We start from the raw sequence: 7548 nt of genomic DNA, 5'->3' as shown, positions 1-7548 counted from the left end.
CCTTTCGGGACTTTGGCGAAAGCTTTGCCATTGCACTTGACATCTCAAAGGCTTTCGATCGACTCTGGCACAAATCTTTAATTTCCAAACTGCCCTCTTACGATTTCTAATCTTCCATCTGTGCCTTCATCTACAGCTTCCTCTCTGGTCGTTCTATAGCTGCTGTTGTAGACGGACATCGTTCTTCTCCTAGATCTATTAAGAGTGGTGTTCCTCAGGGCTCTGTCCTATCACCAACTCACTTCCTTTTATTCATCAATGATCTTCTAAGCTGTACATCTAACCCTATCCAGCCGTATGCTGATGATTCCACCCTTCACCTTTCCGTACGGTTCCCGGAACGTCCATCCCAGCAGTTACTTCAACAAACAAGGGATGAGGCTATGGCACTCCTAATGTCTGACCTGGCTCGTATCTCTGACTGGGGTAAAAATTATCTTGTCATTTTTAATGCATCTAACCACCTATCAACCAGACAGAATCTTCCACAGGAGTACCTATTAATATTTAATAATATCCAACTCAATCCAGCATCATTCTTGAACATGTTTGGGGTCTCATTCACTCAGGATTTATCTTGGAAAGATCATATTACATCTCTGGTAAAATCTGCTTTCAAGAGATTAGGTGTGCTAAGCCGACTCTGTACCTTCTTTACCCCTGCACAGTTGTTGACTTTATACACGGGAATTATTCGCCCCTTTATGGAGTACAACTCCCATGTGTGGGGAGGCTTCCCACATACAGCTCTTCTTAATAGAGTGGAGTCAAAGGCATTTCGTCTCATCAACTTTGCTCCTCATACTGGCTCCCTTCAACCTCTGTCTCTTCGCCACACTGTTGCCTCTTTATCTCTTTTCTATCGCTACTTCCATGGTCATTGCTCCTCTGAACTGTCTGCTTGCATCCCTCCACCTTTACGACAGGTGCGTAGCACCCGTCTAGCAATAAACACTCATCCTTTTTCTGTCCAACTCTCTAATGCAAGAGTTAACCGTTGCTCCCAATCCTTCATTTTTGCAACAGGTCAACTCTGGAACTGTCTTCCTCTGTCTGTATTTCGTACTTCCTATGATCTCCAGTCTTTCAAACGCTGTGTGTCCAGGCATCTCAAAATGAACAGATCTTGAATTTGGCTCTCTTTTGTATTGTTTTTTTTTTTTTTCCTTGGAAGGAACTATTTTGCGGGCTCGTAGTCTTTGGTTCCTTCTTCCTAGCATAAAAAAAAAAAAAAAAATCATTAGATCCCCTTGTAGTCTGGGCTTAGGTAAGATAATACAGATTAATATATTCTAAACCAGCCCTGTGCAACCTGCGGCCCAAGGGCCGCATGCGGCCCTCAAAGGCTTTCAATGCGGCCCTTTCTCCTAAAAATAAATAAGCTATAGTGCGGCCCTCAGAGAGAGAGAGAGAGAGAGAGAGAGAGAGTGTTACCAACTAGAGCCCACCGAAGGCTTGATTAAAATATTAAATTCATATTCTTGTGTACCAATTTTACCATCTTTTTCCTCTTTCATTCACTAGTGTACAGATTTTAGTTATATTAGAACAGAAAATAACATATTACTTGAAATTTTTAATTATTAGTACATATATAGATTGAGTGATCCTTGGCTGTCTGTCTATATCAGACACGTATGATTAACGTACTGTAGTATGGTACATGTACAGTATTCCCGCCTGACAGTGCCACTGCCTCACCAGTCTCCGTTGCGACTTCATTTGTTGTGGTTGATTTGTGATTACCGGTACTCTAAGTGTCTAAACTTCGTTTATATTGCAGTTTTGTGATTGGCTTTAGAAAACTTGCAAGCAAAACATTTTGAGAATTATATATCACTGCTGAGAATGTGGTAGAACTGTAGAACTGCTAAGATTTATAAACCATGAATTGATCAATAGCTTACAACTGAACAGTTATTGTTACATAGCCAATTTTTAACCTGTTCTTTACCGATGGCTTACTTTTCATAATTTTTGAAAATTATATATCAGTGCTGAGAATGTCGTTTAACCGTAGAACTGCTAAGATTTATAAACCATGAATTGATCAATAGCTACAACTGAACAGTTATTCTTGCATAGCCCATTTTTAACCTGTTCTTTACCGATGGCTTACTTTTCATATATTTTGGCTACCATTCGACAATTTTAAGTAAGTGAGGGAGTGTTTTATAGAGATGAGGGGGTTACTATATGTGTCTACTGAAAGATTTGGTGCAGATATAATGATTTCCTTCCTAATATGGCTAACAACAGTTGATTATATTTAGCTTGGGAGAGAGTCGGGAGAGAATGGGTAACTCATCCCGAAAGATAATGCACTTAATTACCTCTATAATCGATTTATGTATTTTATCTTAATCATTCACTTGATTTTGCTAAGAAAATTTATACAAAATTATTAATTTTATTGGAATCTATTACATTTTTCTTAAAGCCATGTTTTACTAATTATATATTTTTCTCAGCAGGAAAGATCTTATTGTACTAATAATGGCTTCAAGTAAAAAACGCAAAATTTCAGAGGAAAACCGGAGTTTTCAAGGGAAATGGACTGAACAATATTTATGCATACAATCAGGGGGGAAAGCATTGTGCCTTGTGTGCCATGAAACCATTTCTGTTTTAAAAGAATATAACATCAATAGACACTACATCACAAAGCACAAAGAATATGAAAATATGACAGGTGAAGCACGCAAGGAAAAAATATCATTCTTGCAGAAATCTCTGAAAGGACAACAGTCATTGTTTACAAAGAAAGTTAAGGAATATGATGCATCTCTCAAAACAAGCTTCTTGATTAGTCAAATCCTTGCAAAAAGACTCAAGCCCTATTCTGATGGTGAGGTAGTTAAAGAATGTTTGTGTGTAGCCTCGGACAATATGTTTCCTGACAAAAAGAAACAAGTTGAAAACATAAGCCCTTCAAGATATACTGTTGCTAGAAGAATAGACAGTCTTTCAGGGAGTATTGAAAGTACAATGGTCAAGCGAGTTAGTGCTTTTTCTGCGTACTCTGTTGCTCTTGATGAGAGTTGTGACACCACAGACACTGCACAACTTGCTGTATATATTAGGGGTGTTGACATTGATTATAATATTACAGAGGAAATGGCTTCACTACAAAGCATGAAGGGGACCACAACAGGGCAAAATATTTTTGATGAATTGGAAAAAGTATTGGCAAGGTTTGGACTGGACTACACTAATTTAGTTTGCATTACAACAGATGGTGCTCCTGCGATGTCTGGTCAAAGAAATGGGGTTGTTGGATTACTGAAGACCAGAATGGAGTCTCAAAATATTGGCTCAGATTCACTTATTGTCCTGCATTGTATCATACACCAGGAAGCTTTATGTGCAAAGACAATAAACTTTCAGCATGTGACTAATATTCTTGTGAAAGCTGTCAATTTCATTAGGTCAAGAGGTCTAAATCACCGCGAGTTTCAGCAGTTAATGGCAGACATTGAAACAGAGTACAGTGATGTGAAGTATTTTTGTGAGGTCAGGTGGCTAAGCAAAGCAGGAATGTTGAAGAGAGCATATGAACTTTTGGAAGAAATTGTACTGTTCTTAGATATGAAAGGTAATGCTATCCCTGAATTGAGAGATAAGGAATGGAGATCTGATTTAGCATTTTTAGTAGATATAACTGATCATCTTGGTGCACTGAATGTTAGACTTCAAGGAAAAGATCAACTAATAAATGAGTTGTTCTCACTGATCAAAGGCTTCCAGATAAAATTGCGTCTGTGGGAGTCACAAATCAGAAACCATAACTCAGCCCACTTTCCTACACTGAAAAACCATGACACTAGCAACCTTCAGTATCAGAAGTATGGTGACAAGTTGGCAGTCTTACAAGAGGAATTTTCAGAAAGATTTAATGACCTCAAGAAACATTCACAAGCCATTGAAGTCTTTGCTTCTCCTTTTTCTGTGGATGTGGAAGCAATTCCCGAGGACATGCAAATGGAAATAATTGAACTACAATGCAATGATGAACTAAGAAAGAAGTCTGATGATAGTTCAGTATACCAGTTTTATAAGAAGCATGTATCGGTGACAGTGTATCCAAAACTGTCTGCTCATGCAAGGAAAATGATGGCAGTGTTTGGTAGCACATATGTATGTGAGCAGCTCTTTTCAAAAATGAATCTGGTTAAAAACAAGTATAGGTCTTCACTTACTGATGAACATTTGGAAAGTACCCTGCGTGTAGCCACATCATCCATACAGCCTGATATTGATGAGTTGGTGTCCCAAATGCAACATCAACCGTCTCACTAGGGTAGCCTTTCATTTGCTCATTGATGGTAAGGAAAATGTGTCTGCGTTTGATAATTCTTATTTTAATGATCCCAGTTAACCAATAACAAGTAATTATTTATATTTGTACGCTATAATAATAAGGTAGCCTTTCATTTGCTCATTGATGGTAAGGAAAATACTTTTGTTTCGGACAATTCTTATTTTTATGATCCCAATTTAAATAAAATCAGTAACAACTAATTATCTATCTTTATCAGTATAATCCCACATAATAAGTCTTCGATCGTAGTAAATAACGTGAAATAGTAAGGTTATGTGGCCCTTCATACCAACAGAGTCGTGACTAGTGGCCCTTTGGGAAAAAAGGTTGCACACCCCTGTTCTAAACATTCCTTGCATGGTTTGTTTCGGAATCTATGTGTTATTTTTGTTACCCTGTATTTTACCACTTCCAACTTATCCATATTTTTTTTTATTAATATGGGGACCAGAACTGCATACAGCTTTCTATGTGTGACCGTCTGTGTTGAATATACACGGTGGATATTTTTTTTTAGTTTCTGTTCCAATGCTGTACATAAGAATTCTAATAAACTATTTACGCCCTTCATTGCATACGCATAGTTTTGGCTCAGTTAGAGATCATTTTTAACTATAAAATTTTTTCTTGGTTAACGTATTCGAGTTTGATACTATTCATACTTCTGCAGCTTTTTCGTTTCTTTTGTCAACCCCTTGCACTGTGTACATACTAACATTGTATATCTATCTATCTATATATTTTTATCTGTCTATCTATCTATCAATATATATATATATATATATATATATATATATATATATATATATATATATATATATATATTTTGTCTTTCGGCCCTGTTAACCAAAAAATCAATCTCTTTAAATCGAATACCTTTGTAATGTCGTACCCATTCAGTGACCAAAGTTGGATTATATCAGCGAAGTCCGATATTTTACAAACAAACCATCATCAATATCATTTTTATGTAAATTAAAGCAGAATAGGACCCAGCATCGACCCATGGCACGCCAGTTGTATCGGTCATCCAGTCTGCTTCTCTTCCATTCATTACGACTCTTTGTTTGCGTCCCGTAAGCCAATTATCGATCCATCTGAGCAGTTTGGCAATGAAACCATGTACCTGTGATTTCTGATGGACTCTTTAATGGCCAGCTTTATTAATGCTCTGTGATATTCCAGTAATGATAACAGACTTCCTCTCATCATATATGTTCAGAATGTATAATAATAATGATAATAACAACTATAAGTAGGACCTGAACGACTTTACCAGAAACAATGTTGTGGTTCTTTGATGAAAAAATTTTCTTAGTGTTTATATAACTTGCCTCTGATAATAGTTTTTAGCAGTGTGCAGACCACAAAAAATTTAAGCTATCTGGAGGAGAAGGAGGAGGCGAAAAGAGGAGTAGGAGAAGGAAGATAAAAGATGAAAAGAAAGAAGGAGAAGGAAGTAGAGGTAACTGGAGGAAGAAAAGGAGGAGGAGGAGGAGGAAGAAGAATACAGTTACACGTTGAGAGAAGGGGAATATCGAGGAGGAGGAGGAGGAGGAGAAGGAGGAGGAGGAGAAGGAGGAGGAGGAGGAGGACAGTGACACGTGGAGAGAAGGAGGGATAAAGATGAGATCCTGAAGGTGACAGCTGAGGAGAAAGGGAGATGACGGAGGAAAGAAGGACGATGATGATGATGATGATGATTATGATGATGATGATGATAATGATGTAACAGGGAATGATGATGATAATGATGATAATGTAATAGGGGATGATGATGATGATGATGATGATGATGAGGAGGAGGAGGAGAAAGACGACAGGTGGAAAGAAAGGGGGATGACGAAGGATGGAGAGAGGGAGGAACAAGACGTCAGTGTGTTATTGTGGTGGCATTCATACGAGGGGCTCCTCAAGGGTGATTGACTGGTGCGTTTGTGTGTGTGTGTGTGTGTGTGTGTGTGTGTGTGTGTGTGTGAGAGAGAGAGAGAGAGAGAGAGAGAGATCGTCAATCCATATACAACACACAACACCCCACCTTCACTTACCAGAATCTCGCCTGTATCTTTGCTCTCATCACTCCAGTTCTGGAGAGGGGCCGGTCTGACAGCCTAGGCCAATTTCGTGTTTATTTACAGCTATTCAGGTCCTTGGGGTGGGGGAGTGAGGAGCGGAAGGGAGAGGGCTATTCTGTTTGCAACTAGTGCTTCCTCCCTTTTAGACAGTGTTGCCCAATTTCCTTTTTGTCTGGTGAAAATGTTAATGGGATAATGTGTAAAAAGGAAGGGAGTCAGTGAGGAAAGAAGAATGAATGGCATGGAAAGGGGAAGTCGGTGAGGAAATAAGTAAAAATGGGATTAAAAGAAAAGGGGAAGTCATGTGAGAAGAAGTGAAAATGGCATAAAGAGGCGGGAGGTCTGCGAGGAAACTGATTAAAAAAATAAATATAAGAGTGAGTAAAAAAACAAACTATGAAGAGTGATGAGTGAAACTATATTATAATTAAACAACACTGAATAGAGGAACAAAAATTAAACAGGAGAATTAATAGATATGAAAAAATAAATAACCAGGTTAAAATAAATGAACAGGAATACACGATAGGAGTAGTGAACGGGAATCATAAAAATGAATAAGAAAGATGAAAAAAAAAAAAAAAACAGTTAGGCTAGAAAAATGAATGAAGGTAAAGGTAATAAACAAGAACAATGATTGAGAAATAAAATGGGAAATTAAACACGAAAAGTGAATTGCAAAACAGAAAAATAACTAAGCAAAGAAAGAAAGAAAGAAAGAAAGAGAAAGCAAGAAAAAGCTCCCTTGAAGCGAGTGTGGGAGAGCTGTGAAGAGAATTGAAGTAATTTCAATCACATAAAGACGTACGATCAATTAATGTCGTAACTGTGATCTACCTGTGCAAGAGTGAGGACGTAAATAGAACACTCTCACCCTGTCTCATATTTTCACCTTCAAGACAAAATATACGAGAAGAAAATTATCGTCACAGGGAAAACAAGAAAATGAGAGTGCAGTGTCTTATCGCTTCTCTTATCCTTCCTACAAAAGATATTATGGTCGATTTATTTTTTGTCTGACGGAACTGGACCATTCCCGTAGCGTAAATACTATGTCGTGATTATATGTCATTAGATGAGTTTTAATTATGAGGCAGGGATGAGTCTTCTTGGTTACCAGTTAAATCGATCCTACCATATAATTACACCTGG

General features: G+C 37.8%; 1 pseudogene; it reads left to right on the top strand.

Moving 5' to 3' along the window:
• Positions 1-2988: 2988 nt before the first annotated feature.
• On the top strand, positions 2989-4299 carry LOC145393323 (general transcription factor II-I repeat domain-containing protein 2A pseudogene; annotated as a pseudogene).
• Positions 4300-7548: the final 3249 nt, after the last annotated feature.

This window comes from Coenobita brevimanus, chromosome 24, assembly GCF_032717465.1.
Source record: "Coenobita brevimanus isolate Jiangsu-jjx chromosome 24, ASM3271746v2, whole genome shotgun sequence".
Classification (NCBI taxonomy): Eukaryota; Metazoa; Arthropoda; class Malacostraca; order Decapoda; family Coenobitidae; genus Coenobita; species Coenobita brevimanus.
Note: the sequence above shows the minus strand (reverse complement) of the source record. Positions and strands in the feature narration are given on the sequence as shown.